Below are 19906 nucleotides of genomic sequence, written 5' to 3' on the forward strand. Positions count from 1 at the left end.
GTAATTAAGACGCAAATACTTAGATGGTTGGGCCATGTTCATAATTGTTGTTCCGTCTAGAATTCCCATAATACTATCTATAGTACATTGGCAGGCAAAAGGCGAAGAGGAAGACCGAGGTCAAGATGGAATAACGAAGTTAAATAAGATTTAACGTAACGAACTGGGCAAGAAAAGAAACCGAGGTACTGATGTAGTAAGACGGAACGATGTCTGCGGAGATGAAATCTATTATTGTTATATAAAAAAGAAAAATAAAACTACATTGGAAGCTTTTAACATATCATTTTCGGAACGGTTATTTGACCAAGCTCAAAAAAGGTCCTTCTTTGTAGTAAGTATAAGTGAGGTGGGTAAAAAAGGTGGCAACTATAGAAATGTTGGTCATGTGGCTAAAGGGAAGGTTTAATACGTTGGCCAATTAATAAGGGAACAAAAATACGGACTAGTCAGTATAAGGACTAGCCACAGACTAAGTTAATCTATGGAAACCTTTAGTAATAAGCTACTAAAAAGAATCTTTATCTAAAAAGAAATCAGTATCTTATTAAAAACATTGATTCTTGAAGATGATATAACGTTTCCATGAACTTATGACTTGAATGTGTTTAGGTAATATTCCTATTTTTAAAAACAGCTGACCATTCATAAAATTTTCATCATCGACCTTTGTTTTTGTAAAAATAATGATAATCAGTCCTTGAGACCCTTTAATCCTGGTATTAAAATTGTTAGGTCTCACAACCTTATCAGTCAATTATCATAGTATCATACACAAACATGCTTAGCATGCCATCAGTGACAGTCGTGGGAATATTTTCATTTTTAATAGATACAATCCAACCGAAAATACCATTGTTACAAAATTACATTGACGTGAAACTTGCAAAAATTACCGGAACCGTCCGATTAATGGAATATTTATGTACTTATTGGCAATCACCTGATATAGAATTATTTATAAACTTGGCTTTTATTTAACAGAATATTCTATTTTAAGCAAAGGAGAAAGGTTATCAGTCATAAAACTAGGAAATGTTACTGACAAACTCACCTTCAAATTGAACCTCCCAAAAAAGCACTCAAAAGCACTAAAAAATTACCCGAAAAGAGTCCGAATTTGTCGTTCACACTGTTTAACTTCACATTCAACTATTATCATTTCATAAATCAACTCAACATAATCTTTATAACAATATCCATTTTTTAAAAATTGATAAAAGCTGAGTGTGTTCCACAGTTCACCACTCACTAACGTGTCTACTAGATTACTATTATCCCGGCTAGAGTGACAGAACGTGTTCCAAAATTAAAAACAAAACACTGTAGGGGTCGAAAAAGGGTAATTTAACCCAGAATCAGAAGGGTGATTCACCAGTTTTTAGGTTATGTTGAAAAATCAATATTTGAACGTACACTACTGATTAAATAATGTCACTTTTCACTGGAATATATTCTCATATTTGTATCACACCGGCTGTCTTTGTGTCGGTAACAAAGGGCACACCGTATTCGCGTATTTTCGAAGTGCTTTTGTTTACAAGTTACAAGATGCCGCAATCTACAGGCATGGAATTGGTTCTCGTCACGAAACGAATCGAGAGAAGGAACTGTCGTTTGTTTTTGAAATGCAACGTTGCCGGCGGGCTTCCAGGCAACAGCGGATATACCGCTATCGCGTTGATAAAGTAGTGGACAATGGGATTGTTATATGATTTAAATTTAAAAAATCCGGAGTCAAATTCTAATTTTAAATAATTACTAAACAGAAGATGATTTATGATTGTAGTATTATGTAATTCGAAAGAAATTCATTTTAAATGATTGAGATGTAGGAACTATTATTTTTTTTAAATATTTGTAATCATACTCATCCGACACCTGTATGGATATGGTATGATAGATTTTTCACGTCAGCCAACACTGGAGTGATTTTTGACTATTCCTTTGTAAATTACGTTGTTTCGAAGCTGTTGTTTCGCTAATACGAAGAATACCAGAAATGGGAACTAATACTTAATACCAAAAAATCCAAACATCTCCGTATCAAAATATACACAGCAAATCTTGTACTAGATAACAACAAGGAGAAAGAGAGTGGTGATGAATATAAAGATCTGGATCTAGAAGAAACAGATGGCCAAGAAATTAACAGCAGAATAATACAAGACAGAAAAGCTATAGAATGCTTTAACGGAAGTCTCTGGAACAAGAGAAAGAGTGTAACAAAGTAGCGAAATTCGTATATATATATATATATATATATATATATATATATATATATATATATATATATATATATATATATATATATATATATATATATGGCAATGAATAGAGAAAAACGTAAGGAAGATGGAAGCCACGAAAATGGATTTAATAAGGCAAATGCTTTTTAGTCTACAGGTACTCATCCAGCGCTGCAGAGATATGAACAAAGACGTGTACATATGCTTTATAGACTACGCAAAAGCATTCGATAACGTAAAGCACGAAAAGATAATTGAAGTTCTCCATAAGATCGGAGTCGACTACAGAGACATTCGAACAATAGCGAGTCTCTATTGGGGCCAAACAGCCAAAGTGAAAGTAGGATCTACATTGACCAATAAACTTGAGATCAAGAAAGGGGTACGACAGGGCTGTATCTTGTCTCTTATTCTCTTTAATATATACTCAGAAGAAGTATTTAAGATAGCGCTGGAGGAAAGCTCAGAAGGCATAAAGATAAATGGAGAACTAATTAATAACATAAGGTATGCTGACGACACTGTGATTCTAGCAAGTAGCATGGAGGAACTGAGTTGCCTAATGAGTAAGATACAAAAAACAAGTGCACAATACGGACTCAGACTAAATATCACAAAAACCAAATGGATGTTAGTAAGCAAAACCCAACAACCACTACAGCAACTGATATTAGGCAATGAAAGAATTGAACACGTGGATTCGTACATCTACTTGGGAACAACAGTTAACTCAAATTGGGATCAAGCGAAGGAAATACGTATAAGAGTAGAAAAGGCAAGAGCATCGTTCACTAGCATGAAGCAAATTTTCACCTCTAAAAGCCTCACCTACCTCTCAAAATTCGACTTCTGAAATATTATGTATTCCCGGTTTTGTTATATGGAATGGAGGCGTCGACAATGACCGCAACATTGATGAAAAAAGTAGAGGCCTTCGAAATGTGGGCTTACCGACGTATCTTACGTATATCCTGGACTGAGCACGTGACCAACGAAGAGGTACTACGCCGGATAGGTAAAGAGAGAGAGAGAGGTAGGAATAAGTATAAAAAAAAGGAAGTTGGAATACTTGGGTCACGTTATGAGACATAATAAATATAGAGTACTACAGCTGATCGTTCAAGGGAAAATAGACAGCAGAAGGGGTCCAGGGAGGAGAAGACACTCGTGGCTCCAAAACTTGCGGCAATGGTTCGGATTGTCATCTGCTGAACTATTCAGATCTGCCGTAAACAAAGTCAGAATAGCCATGTTGATTGCCAACGTTCGGAACAGACAAGGCACATGAAGAAGAAATCCTAGGAATTTGGAGTTATATTGTTCCTCACATAGACCGATATTATGCGGCTGTGCATTGAGTTATTACTTTGATATTGTTGGTAGTTCAACTGGTAGTTTGGGACTTGGACCTTCGAGCTGGATGAACAGCGAGTTGTTTGTGGAAGTTATGCGACATTTCATAAACCATACAAATTTCTTAATAAAAAATCCAACATTCCTGTTGTTCGACTCTTGGCTCATGCACCACTCCGGAGATCCAATCACCGTATACGATATACCATAATGTATTACGAGAGCATTTCAGCAGTCAATGACTTCGATTAATATAACATCAGGATTCTGTAAATCGGGTATTTTCCCTTATCAACATCACAAAAACAATCAACATCTTGGTATCAATGGTACTGTTAAATCTTTAGTTTCAGATTCCTGCATGCGAAATACGCAAGATGGGGATATTGATACTATGATAACAACACTTACTATTGACCATGATTCTGAAGAAACCGTGATGACAACAAAATCGTTTTCTAGCCCTCAAGAGTTTCAAGGCTACCCCAAAGCCGCTCTAAGAAAACGAGTGCAGAACAGAAAACGCGGAAAAAGTTTCATTCCAACAGACACTCAGGAAAAAATTGAACTTCAAACAAAGAACGCCGAAAACGCAAAGCTAAAGCTAGGACAGTAAAAAAACGATTTATCAAATCCGAAAATAGTTCTTTAAGTGACCAAGCAAAATCCCTGAACATCCCATCTGAATATGATGCCGACCTTGATGCTCCACTAATAGGATTCGAAGAACTGGATAGAAATGCAGTCATTGATGACTATGTTCTTGTGAAGTTCGCAAGCAAAAGTCAGTAAAATATTTTGTTGGCAAAATTTTGACCAATCTTTCCGATAATTTCGAATATGAGATCAATTATCTGAGAAGAAAAAATAAATCGAACAAGTTCTTTTATCCAAACGTTCCGGTAGTTGCTAGTGTTTTATCGAAAGACATAGTGATGATTTTATCTATACCAGTGTTATATAGAAAAACCAAGAGGGCAAAATAATTGTGTTTAGTTCGAAGTGAATTTTGGCGTACTACATGTTCAATGAACGATGTCTCGTTGTGGACCACTGTGTGTCTCAGTGTGGACCACTGTGGGATACTGTGAGACACTTTACAACGTCAAAAAGAATTTTTTTACACTTATGTTTTCAAGTTCTAATCTATTTCTGTTGTGTATTTTTGTAAAATAAAAGCCTACTAAATGATTATTTGTTTGTTTTCAATATACATTTATAAAAAAAGTTGTGAAAAAATCTCGAATGACTAAAAACCGTCTCACTGTGGCCACTCTCTCCTACAGCTAATGGAAATCAATAGACTACCGAAACAAGTACTTGCATGGGCATCTACAAAAATATCGAAGACAACATATGGAAGAAGTACGAAAATCAATGAGTTCCAAAGAACTTAGATAAGGACAATGGAACAACCGACATGAATGGAAATTATATAGGAAACTATGATTTTACTTTTGACTAGAAAGTGATCTGAATCGCAGTTAGCTTTGGTTGTATCCACGAGAATTTGTGTATATCTTTGTGTTTTAAGAAACCATTGGCTATTTTAGTTTGTTATTTTGATATATATCAAATAATCTGGTGCATGTCCGTTCCGAACGTTGGCGATCATTCTGGCTATGATGGTATGACTTTGTTGGTTGCTATACTGAATAGCTGTGTTGAGGTCTTCCTATACCATGCTCTCAGGTTAGCAAGCCAGGATATTCTTCTTCGTCCTGGGGCCCTTTTTCCTTGAATTTTACCTTGCAAAATGCATTGTAACAGCTCTTATCTGCCTTTATTTCTCATTATATGTTCCAAGTACTGCAGCTTACGGGTCTTCACGATGTTGATCAAATCCACAGTTGTGTTCATCCTCCGTAATACTTCTTCATTGGTGACTTTGTCTGTAAATGGTATCTTCAGGATCCTTCTGTATAACCATAGCTCAATAGCCTAAAGTTTTGATAGAGTTTCCGCATTCAATGTCCACGTTTCTACTTCGTACAGATGCATTGAGTACACGTAACATTTAAGGAGCCTTATTTTTGTTTCTAGGGTGAGGTCATGGCTCTTGAACACGAATGCGAAATTTAATCTCTTGGGTATTGTCCCACGACTCATTGATTATAGTTCCCAAGTAGTTGTACTGTGAGACACGTTCAATTCTCAGGGAGGGGGGGATTAGGAGTAACTTTTACATAATTGTATGACTGATTGGCCGGAGACTGCTTATTCAATATATTCGCAGTTAACCTTTATATTATGTGAAGACAAAATTAAGATAGAGAGAGAGAAAAAGGGAGAAAAAGAGAAAACTAGAGGATAGAGAGAGAGAGAGAGAGAGAGAGAGAGAGAGAGAGAGAGGGATAGAGAGAGAGGGCAAAAGAGCGAACGGGAGAGAGATGTAGAGAGAAGAGAGAGAGAGAGAGAGAGAGAGAGAGAGAGAGAGAGAGAGAGATATCTAGCATTGCGCACTGAGTTGACCGCTGCCTACCGTTCGTAAGGTAGGATGAAATTTGGTCAATTGATGTCTTGATATAAGTCCATCTTTTTATACTTCATTTCTTTTTATGAGACCCATATAATATGTAGATAACATGTTAAAGGGCTTAAAGTATATGATTACAATTGGAAAAAACAATACCATAAATTGTTAAGAAATTTAAACCCAACAACCATTATAGTCTTAATAACTCAGAGATAAACCTAATTGATTTCTATATTGTGCAAACAATTCACTGACCAGCTCGTAAACTTATACCATTACTTATCTTATGAACCAAATGATGCCAGCTTCCTTTATTCTCTTTAGAATTATTGTATTTCAATACCCAAAATGGAACTTTGCCAGCATCTGTAGATCGTAAATGCAGAAATAAAAATAAAAATACTTGACCCATTTATGACTTCACTACAACCCCTATGAAATAGAATCGTCCGGTAGTGCAGAAAGTCCTTCCTCTTCTTGCAGAGCCAACGGATGTAGTGCTACCGCTTCGATAAAGTTATGCTCAACATCTGTAATATTTGAGCACGGACTTGAAGTGATCGATTATTAAAGTGCCAATTATAATTCGAAAAATCATTAAGATATTTATCTTGTATTCACTGGATTACACAATACGTGAGTACGTAATTTTTGACATGAAAAGTTTTAATGAAAAATAAATGACTTGGAGTAAATATTGAATAAAACTGATCGAAAAATGCGAAAAATAAATAATTTTCTCCGAAGTGTAGCATCAAAGTGTTTTTATACACTACCAGGAATATTTGTTATAGAAGATTCTGAAACTGGAGAAGTTATACCGAGGAGGTGTAGAGAAGATTAAGCAGATATTAATTCATGTCTTCCATTCCAATGAAAAATGTACTGTTGTGAATTTATTAATTGTTATGTCTTTAATTTATAATGTCTTTACTAATTTATTATCTTGTTCCTACTTTAATTTATTAAAAGGCACGATAATTAATATAAGTTTATTTATCACTACATACACAATAATTTATTAGTAGGCGAGCGTAACAATAATATCACGAGCGTGAATCTTCTTTATTAACTGTCCCTTCCAAATAAAGTTCCGTTATTATATACCAGTGCCGTTATCTCGAATAGTCTAAAACCTTCGATGGCGAAACGGTAAAGGCAACTGGATTTCCCTCGCATCGGTTCTGGAAGGTCGCTCAGGTAAATCGAGGCCTCTCGTAAACTCTACAACATATTAGATTAAAAACATGTTTTAAAGGTTAAAACTATGACTCATATTTTTACGTAACATTGCCCCCCTCTCAAAAGATGGTTCCTCCTGGAACCTTGTTGGGACTAGAACTGGAACGGTATGCTGGTATCGGCAACTGGACCCTCTTTTACAACTTCCAGTTGTATAAAAATGACAAGGGACGGTTTTCTCTCCGCACCAGTAACTATGCGGATTGCAACAGACTAACACCTGGACTTCGGTGTCTTTAAAGATCTCCTCCACCATATTTCGGATAACCCTCCAATCTAATTGGCGGCACTCCAACTTTGGCATGGCTAACTTTTGCACGTCGGACTCTAGTACGTGCCCTCTCAATTGAAGTAAGGCTTCCCATACATCTCGGTAGGTAGGTTGGTCACGGGCAGTGTCTTTTGTTACCAGGTAGAAAAGGTAACGTGATGCATCTTGGAGTTTCAAGGTTTTACCGGGAGCTGGCACTTGGCATTGAAGTTCTGCAACTCGACCAAACTTCCTTCGAAAGACGGATGCCAACCCTGGTGCGTCTTTGATACTGGCCGGGATGGTAAGGGCCAGCGAGTAGTCATCGGGGAGCTCGAGTAGATCTTGCTTTTCTTCAGTGGTAACACCATGTCTCGCTTTACCGGTACCTCCATAGGCACCCATGAATTCCTCAAACGTGAGGTCAAACACATCTTGGACTTGGTTTACTTCCACTTCTTCATCTACGTCGTGGTCACCTTCGAAAGATGCCAACCGGTTATGGTGTACTATCATCGGCTTTCCCCTCGGAATCTTGCTTATTCGGTAGATGACATCGTTGATCTTCTCCATGATGAGGTATGGACCTTCCCAAAACTGCTGCAATTTGGGAGAACAACCTTTTCGCTTCTTGGGATTATACAGCCATACTTTGTCGTTCTTCTTAAAGCAACCCTTTTCGGCTTGTGTATCGTACCGTTTCTTCATTCGGTCGCTAGCGATCTGAAGGTGGGAACGGACCAACTCATGTACATCGTCCATTCTTCTTCGTAATTCGATCACATAATCTTCACTTGCTACATCTTCTCCAGGTCGACACCCAAATTCTAGATCACAAGGTAGTCGCATTTCGCGTCCGAATAGGACTCTGGCTGGTGTCTGGCCCGTTGATTCGTTAACAGCAGATCTGTAGGCCATTGTGAAGAACGGAAGGTATTGGTCCCAGTCTCGCTGATGATCGGACACCATCTTTGTCAAATACTTGCCAACTGTCTTATTCATTCGTTCTACCATACCATCCGATTGCGGATGATACGCGGTAGTTCTTGTTTTCTTCATGCCTAGTCTATCACATATTCCTTGGAATAGATCACTTTCGAAGTTCCTGCCTTGGTCACTATGGATCTCCAAAGGCACTCCAAATCGGCTGATATATTCTTGGATCAACTTATCTGCAACGGTGGCGGCCTTCTGGTCTGGAAGTGCGTAAATCTCGACCCACTTAGTGAAGTAATCCATTACTACCAACATGTACTTGCCCCCATTTTCACTTTCTGGAAATGGCCCTGCAATGTCCAAAGCTATTCTTTCAAACGGGCTTCCAACATTATATTGTCTCATAGGAGCTCTCCTTTTCCGGTGAGGCCCGTTACTCGTAGCACAAATAGTACATTTCTTACACCAGTCTTTTACGTCGTCGGAACTGTTCATCCAATAAAACCGTTCCCGAATTCGCTGAAGGGTTTTCCTTACACCAAAATGCCCTCCCGATGGACTGTCGTGTAACTGACGAAGTACTTCGGCTATTCTGCTCTTTGGGATCACCAACTGTCTTCTCTTCTCTGAACCGTCATCATTTTCCAGGACTCGTTTAAGCAAGCCATCTTCGATGATAAATGAGTCCCACTGGGCCCAATACGTCTTAACTACTGAGCATAGGTTTGATATTTCCTGCCAAGGTGGTCGACGGTTTTCCTCTTTCCATTTTCGGATTTTCTGTATAACTGGATCTCTCTCTTGTTCTTCCCTTATCTTAGTAGGCGTCCAGTCGTCGTTGACAATCGTCGTTCTTAGCACTGCTGCTTCCTTGGATTCCGTTTTGTTGCAGTGGGGACACTCTGCTGGGCATGGCCGTCTGGAAAGAGAATCAGCGTTTCTGTGGCTAACTCCGGCTCGGTGCTCAATCTTAAAATCGTATTCTTGGAGTCGTTCGATCCACCTGGCTATCTGACCCTCTGGATTCTTAAACTGCATCAACCACTTAAGGGCGGCATGGTCGGTTCGGATTAAAAACTTCCTTCCATAGAGGTATTGATAGAAGTGCTCTACTGATTTCACTACTGCCAGAAGTTCTCTTCTCGTGACGCAATAATTCCGCTCAGGTTTTGAAAGAACTTTACTAAAATATCCGAGGACTCGTTCCTGTCCTCCTTGAATCTGAGACAGCACTCCTCCAATTCCCACATTACTTGCATCTGTATCTAAGATGAACTCTCCTTCTGGCAGTGGATACCCTAAAATTGGTGCTGTTATTAAATGCTTTTTCAAGGTCTCAAAGGCATTTTGGCAGTCTGTATCCCAGCGGTAATCTCTTGCTTCCTCCGTAAGTCGCGTTAATGGCTTAGCGATATCTGCAAACTTCTTAATAAACCTCCGGTAGTAAGTACATAGTCCAAGAAAACTTCTCACTTGATGTTTGTCAGTTGGTTTTGGCCATTCCTTAATGGAATCGATTTTTCCCTTATCCACGGCCACTCCTTCTTTACTGACTATATGACCCAGATAATTGACTTTACCTTGAAATAGCTGGCACTTCTTGGGGTTTAACATCAATTGGGCAGCTTTAAGTCGATTAAAAACGTTTTCTAAATTCCTCAAATGGTCTTCGAATGTCTCCCCCAAGACGATTATGTCATCTAAATAAACCAGGCATGTTTTCCAAGATAACCCTCTCAACACATTTTCCATAAGCCTCTCAAATGTCGCAGGAGCATTACAAAGTCCAAATGGCATAACGTTGAATTGCCACAATCCAGATCCTGTGGTGAAGGCTGTCTTTTCTTTATCGACTGGGTCCATTTCTACCTGCCAGTATCCAGACTTCAAATCCAAAGTAGAAAACAATTTACTTCCAGCCAATGTGTCCAATGTGTCATCGATCCGAGGCAGAGGATAACTATCTTTCTTGGTAACATTGTTCAGCAAACGGTAATCCACACAGAACCTCGTCGTTCCGTCTTTCTTCTTAACCAGGACCACCGGAGAGACCCATGGGCTCGTAGAAGGTTCTATCACCCCGTCTTTCTTCATTTCCTGAACAATCGTTTCAGCTTCCTCTCTTTTCGCCTGTGGTAATCGTCGAGCTGTTTGACGAATTGGCTTAGCATTACCAGTATCAATTTTATGCTTAACAACGGTAGTTCTTCCCGTCTTCCCTCCTTTCGGTACGAAAATATCACGATACTGCCGAAGAAATTCCCTTAATTTCCTTTTCTCCATCTGATTTAGAGACTGTCCTGCAACTGCAACCATTTGGTCGAATTTGTAGTTGGAATTATCAGATGTTGTCGCCTGACGGATTATGGATGTCACAGGTACACAAGTTCCTACTTTTGTCTCTTTCTTTATGGTCACTGGGTAGTCGTTGACATTGATAAGTCTCACAGGAATTTCTTTAGCCGAAGTCACCAATTCCTTTCCAATTATGATTCCACGGCCAACCTCATCGTCGTGGTTCCAAGGCTCCATCATAACAGGTCTCCCTTCGTCTACAATTCCCTGTAGTCGCGCTACTATGATCGTTTCGCTTCTCGCAGGCACGACTGTATCTTCTGTAATGGCTGCTTGCACAGTGTTGTCATTATGTGGATGGAGAAATACCTCCTCGTTGCCAACTTTGATTACCTTATTCTTAAAATCCAATTGGAATCCATGCATATTCATTACGTCCATTCCTAATATAACATCCTCTTCGATGTCAGCAACTATAACAGTATGGACAAACTTTTCTGCCCCAATTCCCAATTGTACCTGGATTTCTCCATGAATGTTGGCATTTTCACCTGTAGCGGTCCGAAGTCGTAACCTCGTTGGTAACAGTTTCTTTCGGCTGTTTATAACTGTCGGGCGTATAATGGTTCTGGTCGCTCCGGTATCCACCAACAACGTATGCTTTTTACCATTTATGTCTCCATCTACATATACACTATCTTCACGACATTTCAAAGAAGCTATTAGTATGAGAGGGTCTTTGGAAAAGTTCTGGGTCGAAGCTGCCCCCCTAAGGCTGACCCGTTCTAGTTTTCCTGATGGTGAGTTTCTTGATTTGCGTCGTACCTAGGGTGCTTACAGGAGCTTCGTACGTGTCCTATTTCGCCACAATTCCAGCATCTGATGGTCTTCGTTTTCTTGTATGTCATGCTTTTTATCATATTAACGAGCTGGTCAAGTTTATCTTCATCTTCTTCCTCTTTTACAGTCCTAACTTTACTGTACCCGCCAGAGGCCTGCGTAGCTGACTCGTATTCGAGGGCGGCGGATAGGACATCAACCAGCGTCTTGTGACGAGCTAATCGCAGTGTTCTCTGCATTTCATGATCACGAAGACCATCAATAAATGTTTGCACGGCCAATTTTTCCATCATGTCTTCGGGAGCTGTTGGATAAGCATATCGTACTAATCTGGCAATATCTACCTCATATTCTTGAAGAGCCTCATCTTTCTTCTGTCTACGATTTTTAAGCTGTGACATATACATGCTCCAAATGTTCGTGGCCATATCGCATATTTAACCTCTTCTTCAGTTGTTCGAAATCATCGGTCTCCTCTACGGCTATGGTCTGAAGCACATCTAAGGCATCTCCTCGAAGAGCGATAGTCAGGTTTACCGCCTTTTCTTTTTCAGACCATCCATTTGCTCTTGCGGCTGATTCGAACTGTTTCATGTAGTTGTTCCATGATGATTTTCCGTCGAAAGTTGGGACTTTAACATGAATAGAACCTCCACTTCCTTCAAATTTCGGCCGTGTCTCCAACTTACATTTCGTCTCGTCTTCTTTTATCTCCACTGTAATCGGATTGTTACCTCTCTCTGCTGTCCCTGTTTCCTCCATCTTCCTTTCCATTTCTTTCATCTTTTCTTCGAAGGCCAACATATCGGCAGCAACTTGATTTTTTAACGAAGATATTCTATCGTCGAGGGCAGACATCTCAGAAGTGACTTTAGAGATTTCCGAAGAGATGTTAGCAGAGACTTTGCTTTCCAGCGAAGAAATCTCGTTAGAAACTTTGTCTTCCAACGAAGCGATATCGCCGGAAACTTTGGCTACATCACCAGAAACTTTGGCTACATCAGAAGAAACTTTCGAAATCGACGAGAGGACAGCATCTTCAAATATATAAGTCTCTGGATCTAGTCCTTCTTCTAGCAAAGCGTTCTTTAGTCGTTGGACTAACTCAGCCTTTTTTCCGGTAGAAGCTAATTCTCTGTCTTCAAGATGTCTTCTTAAATTAGTCACTGTCAGCTCATAAATCGTAGCCATTTTCACAATTTATTTTATATTCACTTGTATTATTATTATAAGTCTAATTTATGTTCGATCTCACTCTGACACCATTTGTTGTGAATTTATTAATTGTTATGTCTTTAATTTATAATGTCTTTACTAATTTATTATCTTGTTCCTACTTTAATTTATTAAAAGGCACGATAATTAATATAAGTTTATTTATCACTACATACACAATAATTTATTAGTAGGCGAGCGTAACAATAATATCACGAGCGCGAATCTTCTTTATTAACTGTCCCTTCCAAATAAAGTTCCGTTATTATATACCAGTGCCGTTATCTCGAATAGTCTAAAACCTTCGATGGCGAAACGGTAAAGGCAACTGGATTTCCCTCGCATCGGTTCTGGAAGGTCGCTCAGGTAAATCGAGGCCTCTCGTAAACTCTACAACATATTAGATTAAAAACATGTTTTAAAGGTTAAAACTATGACTCATATTTTTACGTAACAGTACCAAGAAAATCATGTCAAGCTGCTTACGAAATTAATAACGAATATCGGATTTTTTTTTCGATTCATATTACTGTTTATAGGCCAATTATTCCATTGAGAGAAAAATTTATATGGTTGGTTTCCACTTTTGGCTTTATATATCGAAAAATATTGATTTATGCATAACCTGACCTCTGATATTCTTATACAGCTTCTTTATTCGTTTTGCAATTAACTCTCCATAAACATAATATTCATCTCTCTGGTTAGCATTAGTTTTTAAAGATTGCTAGATAGTATATGCTTCTTCTTGTTTTTTATCTATACTTAGCTGCTTTCCACATTGTCCTTTTTTCTAACAGGGTGTGCAAGTGGTTTAGCTTTGGAAGATGATGCTTAAAAAATTATTTCTTTATGAGAACTACAAACATGTGCGTATGCATATTTTTTACACGTAGAAAAATTTCTGTCTTCTTCGCTCTCATGTGGATATCGTTAGTCTAAAAAAGAAAAGACAATCTTTAAAAAAGAAATTTCACTTTTATGAGTTAATATAAACAAGGCAATCCTTCTATTGGAGCATGTGGCAGTATCACCACATCCTGAAAGCCTCTAAAAGTTTGCATGTTTACTCCGTAAGAGTCCATGATTTGCACCAACCAGCAGTCTTGAAACCAGGTAGCAGCGAAGTTCTCGAATTATTGTTTGGATATCTAGTTTTGCACGCTGCATTTATCTCTTGTGTGCATCTGTATGTTTTAAATTGTTTATGGTACATCCGTTTGTACAAATGTCATCGTATGCTTCTTCTAGAGCGTTTTTGAATAATTCTATGTAAATATTAAATATTACTGGTGATAATTGGCAAACCTGACACACTCATCTGGAAACAGGTGCGAGAGGGATATTTTTTTTTTAGACAGTTTATTATTATACTAATATCTGGTCTTCTAGGTATATTCAGTTCAAGATTTTCGTGTCTGACATTGTCGAATGACAAAGCAGTTAGATGTACTAGAAATATCCTCTGTAATTTTTTGTATTACATATAAAATCATTTCATAGATACTTCGTATTAAAAATATATTTGAGGAGGTAACATGCAAACAGTCTTAAGTCACACAAAAATCAAAATTGAGTTAGATGTGTCAATGTATTGTTCTCTTGTAGCTAAATTGGTTTATTCTATTTGGAATGATGCAAAAAAATTTATTTCCAATGTCAACAGCATGTTAAAAACCACCTTTACATCCAAAACAACTTATTTCCACTGTACTGGTCCATGGTTGGGGCGCGTTCGGCAAATTAGCATATATCTCTTGAAAAACACCTCCATTCCTGTAAACTTAAAGAAAAAGGTGTATAACACATGCATACTATCAGTTTGTACTTACGGCTTGGAGACAGTAGCCCTTACCAAAAAATCTGCTAAAAAATTAGAAACAACGCAAAGAGCAATGGAACGAATCATGCTTGGAATATCACTAAGAGACAAGATTAGAAACACCGAGATAAGACGTAGAACGAAGATTAGGGATATTGTGGAAGAAATTGCAAAAATGAAATGGCGCTGGGCAGGTCACGTAGCCCGATATAATGACAACAGGTGGACACGGAGAATTCTAGAATGGAGACCAAGGACGACAACAAGAAGCACGGGAAGACCTCAAAAAAGATGGGTAGATGACATAAGAACAGTGGCAGGCAAACAGTGGATTAGATTGGCGCAAGATAGAGAAAGATGGAAGCAATTGGGAGAGACCTACATTCAGGAGTGGATGGAAAATGGTTGACAAAGAAGAGAAGGTCCATGCAAACAAGATTATTTCCAACCAACCAATAGAAGCGCTGCAATTGCCACTCAGCTGAGCCAGTGAGTCTTGCAAATTTGAGTTTATGTAAGGGTTTTGTATTAAAAGTTTTTGTAACTACTGTTTAGATTGTCAACGTCTTTAGAAACAATTAGTAATTACGTTATTATTTAAAGGAGAATGGATGGTGCAGATGGAAGTGTAAGTGTTGGTGAACGAAATGAAGGAACTAGAAAGAGAAGAGTTAAAGGAGGAAAAAGGAAAATTAAACAAATTACCAGATAAGCAGCTCCTAAAATAGGCCTAGTTTTTGTACTGTGTAAGCACAACAATAATTATTTCACGTGCGTAATAATAATTACATCAAGGCTTTCAAAGAAGAGTTTTATAAAGTTTCAGACAAGCAAAGACAAGATCTATGTATCTAATATGGGATAATTGGACTATACATATATGTCCTAGGACACATAATGCGCCATAGGGAATTTGAGCAGCTCCAGGTAATATTAGAAGGCAAGATTGAAGGTAAAAGGGGCATAGGACGAAAGAAAAAATCTTGGCTACGAAACATCAGAGATTGGATCCACACAAGAGGAAATGAATTAATTCATCCAGCCAAGAACAGAGAGAAATGAGAACAGGGAGAAAATAGAATAAAAAACATAGCCAAAAAGTGCATTTTGCGTAGGAAATGACACTACAAAAAATAAGAACTATCCGACAAAAGGAGAGTGTTAGAGAGTACATAAAAAAGCTCAAAGGAATTAAACCATATTACAGCAGAAAGAAGTCAAAAATATTGTATCTGTGCAGTGAGTTAAGTATTGGTAAACTCAGTAAAATATATAATGATCAGTGTGAAGAGGAGTTAAAAGTGAAATGCAGCATGTTTAGGATAATTTTTTTACACGAGTTTAACATAAGTTTTTAAGTCACCTGCCTCCGATACTTGCAATACGTGCTGCTTTCTCAGCACGGCCTGCTGAAAAGGCCCAGTTAATGGTTAAAAAGCGGATTCATTCAAGAAAATCAAAGGCGTTTTATGAGTACATGAAAATGGATGTTCCTCATTCTATTAGCTTTTGCTTTGATTTTCAACAAATTCAGCCACTACCGAAAAGTCCAATTCAAGAAGTTTATTACGCGAGACAAATTGAGTTTTATAATTTTTGTATTACTGACCTAAAAACTCAAAACTTCATGTTCTATATTTGGATAGGCAGGAAAAGAGAGTGTGGAAATTTCATCGGCTCTCTTTAACTATTTGACAGAAGCTGATTTTAAGGGCTGTTCTATACTAAGGTTGTTTAGCGATGGTTGTGTTTCTCAAAATAAATATTGTCCTGAGAATACAGATTCATTTTTTGAAAACACACAAATCATCAATCTAGAAGATTTTATTGTATTTCCCTGTATGCGCACATAGTTTTTTACCCGCTGACCGTGTTTTCGGAAGAGTAGAAAAGCAGTTGCCAAAAATACCCATAATTTTAATTAAACAGGAATACCATGACATCTACAGTGGTATAGGCAAGATAAAAGTACTAGGAGAAGATTGGCCACTACTTGATACTAAGAAGCTAAGTGAATACTATAAGGACATCCAATCAATTAGTGAACTGAATTGAAATTCGCTACCGGACACAAGAAGAAATTGAACAGCTCCGAAAAAAGGGAAAAGATTGTGTGTTTTTATCTAAAAAAAGATTGTGTTGGTACTAGAAGAACTACCACTTCATCATGTGTTAACCAAAGAAAAGACCAAAGATGTTGACAAACTTTTGAAAAAAATGTTTGGAGAGGACTGGTCTACTTCTGATCCACGCCTTGGTTGGTATAAGATTTTGATTTGTGATGAACCCACTACAGCAGCTGGTGGTGAGGAGCAGGAAGAAATGTGTGACCGTTTCTTCACTTTGTGGCTTTATTACTGTTTTTACATGAAAATCAGCTTAAGTGCACAACATTTTGCATGCTTCTTCTTCAGGTTCCTTCTTCTATCGGAGGTTGGAAATCATCATCGCTATTTTAATTTTATTGACCGCGCTTCTGAATAATTCTAATGAGCTGCAACCAAACCACTCTCTCAAATTTCTTAGTCATAATATTTTGCGTCGTCCTGGGTTTCTCTTCCCTTGTATCTTCCCTTGCATAAGTAATCTAAGTAATACTGTAACCGTTTCAAAAGATTTAAAAGAAACTCATTATATATTTCGATTATATTTTTTTTTAATAAAACTAATAGCCCCATCTATCTGTCAAGTACCTACCTGTAGCCGACTCAAGGATTCTTCTGTAATTCCCAAATATATCCGATAGATGAGCATATTTTTCAACTTGTCACTCACGCCCAATTTCCAGATTCAGGCGCCATGATAGCGCTTCGCTCTTTTCTGTTAAGACCGTCCAACCGTTAAGACGTGTTTCCAAAGTGGGTCTCAATTCAGAGGTAAGCTAATAAATCCTTTTCTTGTCCATATTTCAGATAGATATTTATTTTTTAGACCCTTATTGGAGAGGCTATAATGCTGATATTATATTTCTAATACTCGTCGCAAGATAGTATTGCTATGGAGTTATTCCAGATCATGGCCCAGTAGCAGTATCTTTTTATGGAATCCCTAACCCCTCTTATCTAGGATGGTGGTGATTTGATATAGTACGTAGCTGAATCAATTTGGTGACTGATTAAATAAGAAGAGAAACAGAGCAGATTAAGGTTGTACCAATTTTTATTATACCTACTTTCAAGACAACAGAAATGATTATGAACTCAAAAAAAAAATGAAAATATAGTGAAGTGTTCTAATTTAATTTAAAGGTTTATTTTATTCATTGTTCCTAGTTGATAAATAACTATATTATTTTCAATGTAAACAAATTTCGAAATTTGGGGTTAATATTTATATACATTCATTTTCTTTATAACCAATTCTCAATTTAATACGATACAAAGATTTTTTGTTTATGATAATGTTAACATAAAATAATATTTTGGAATCCCTTTGGGATGACGTAACTTTTAATGTTTTCTTTTTGTTCATTACTAAGAAATAATAAAGAATAGTTTTCTTGTAAACTTTCAATAAATCTTAATTTTTTTTTGCTCTTCCCCTTCGAGGATAAACCAGGGGTGGCGTCCAATAATAAATTATAATTTCATATTATCTAATTGTGCTTGAATTTAAAATACGATATAGTTTCTATAACCCCTCCCTATTCTCTTCGACAACGAGCGATTCTGGCCTTGTATATATTATTGTAGCACGGCAAGGGTTACAATACGTACTTCTCGCCCCTCATTATATGACCCAGATATTGAATCTTTCTAATTTTAACAGTTTTTATGACTTCACATTCTTTCTTCATTCTTTGTAACACCTCTATATTAGTTACTTTTTCAGTCCACGAGCATGCAATTGCATGCAAAACGACTTATTTCCACTGAATTCATGCAAAAAGTTTCTTGCCAAAACGAAATCAATTTTTTAAACTGTTTTTTAGCTACTCTGACTGAAATGAGTATTTTAATTGCATGTTTATAACCAACACTATTGCATAACATCGATTAGAACTCATTATCCCCCATCTGAACAATTACTTATTTGTGAATTAAGCTTGTTTGCATTTTACCTCCTCATTCTTATCCCTTAACATTACATTATTAGCAATTACATTTTTAATTTACCCTAGAATTTTAAATAGAGGTGGCAGCTGGCAAGGCCGCCAATGCCCCCTTATCATATAATAATTAGTACCGATGTGTAATTCCTGTTAGTTGATTTTTCTTTCGTTTTTATTGACGAATTTATTAGTTTGTTAATGAAATATTGAAGAAACTCAATAACAAAGTTTATATGATTCACGAATGCTGTATTTGTAAAGAAAATATATTATCATCGTGAATTTTCATTTCATAAGTTTGTTGATATTATAATATCTTTTTTACTGTAGTCTCTACAAGGATATTACTTAACCAGATTTAAGTAATTACTGAATTTCTATATCTGCATACTTCGTTCAAATTTTTTATAGTAGGTTTATGATGTGGGAGTATTTCCGTTGCTAGCATATTCATGATAGATGCATATTCATTTTTATTTGTAAGATTTTTATCTTCAGAACAATTACCAATGCCAAGAAGTAGAAAGATGGTGCAGTGAGCAGTTCCCGTTATTAAAAAATTGGTCGACATGAAGGGCCTCACCTTAATCCAAAAATACATCTTACAATTCTTTTCTGTAAATTAGAAACACTTTTTGCTTTTGGACTTAAACTAAAAGATAATAGCATACATAATAGATTGCACTCGTGGCTAAATAATATGTTATTTCATGCTTTGGATAATGCAACAAGTTTTCCACGAATTCAGTATTTTTCTTTCTTACCATTTTCTACAAAGACAAGAATGTTACCACTAAGTGAGCCATAAACATTAAGTCAAGGGTGATTTTTTTAGAGGTATAGAAGTTTGAAATGGAATAAAACAAAGATGATTTTTTTAAATTGACATGAAATTGCTTTATTCAAAAGATAATCTTCTGACATTATAATTTAAAAATGATTTCTGGCATATTAGTCCAGTCGTCAGAGATTTGACACCTAAAAATCATACGAACAAGCTGAATTTTGCTGAGAGTATGTACGCCGTAAAAAAAATATTTCAAATAAAAAATGTAGCTGAGATAATTTTAAACAAAAGTGTTAATTAGCACTTTTTGTGTAAAATGAACCGTTCTCTCAGAAATAATGCCTAAAGTGACCGGCGATTTATAATGTTAGTTACGCGCGCGAAATCAAT

At 37.0% G+C, this 19906-nt stretch overlaps 2 protein-coding genes across 3 annotated transcripts in view; one reads left to right on the forward strand and one right to left on the reverse strand.

Annotated features, from left to right (window-relative positions):
• shot (dystonin-like protein short stop) overlaps positions 1–1594 on the reverse strand; it is a 733882-nt gene extending 732288 nt beyond the window's left edge. For both annotated transcript variants that reach the window (XM_072531672.1, XM_072531664.1), the window contains exon 1: positions 1055–1594. The gene's annotated coding sequence lies outside the window, so the exon portion shown is untranslated. The remainder of the gene's footprint in view (positions 1–1054) is intronic.
• LOC140441179 (venom serine protease-like) overlaps positions 1–19906 on the forward strand; it is a 318277-nt gene that overhangs the window by 177584 nt on the left and 120787 nt on the right. The window lies entirely within an intron of this gene.

Source organism: Diabrotica undecimpunctata, chromosome 5, assembly GCF_040954645.1.
Source record: "Diabrotica undecimpunctata isolate CICGRU chromosome 5, icDiaUnde3, whole genome shotgun sequence".
Classification (NCBI taxonomy): Eukaryota; Metazoa; Arthropoda; class Insecta; order Coleoptera; family Chrysomelidae; genus Diabrotica; species Diabrotica undecimpunctata.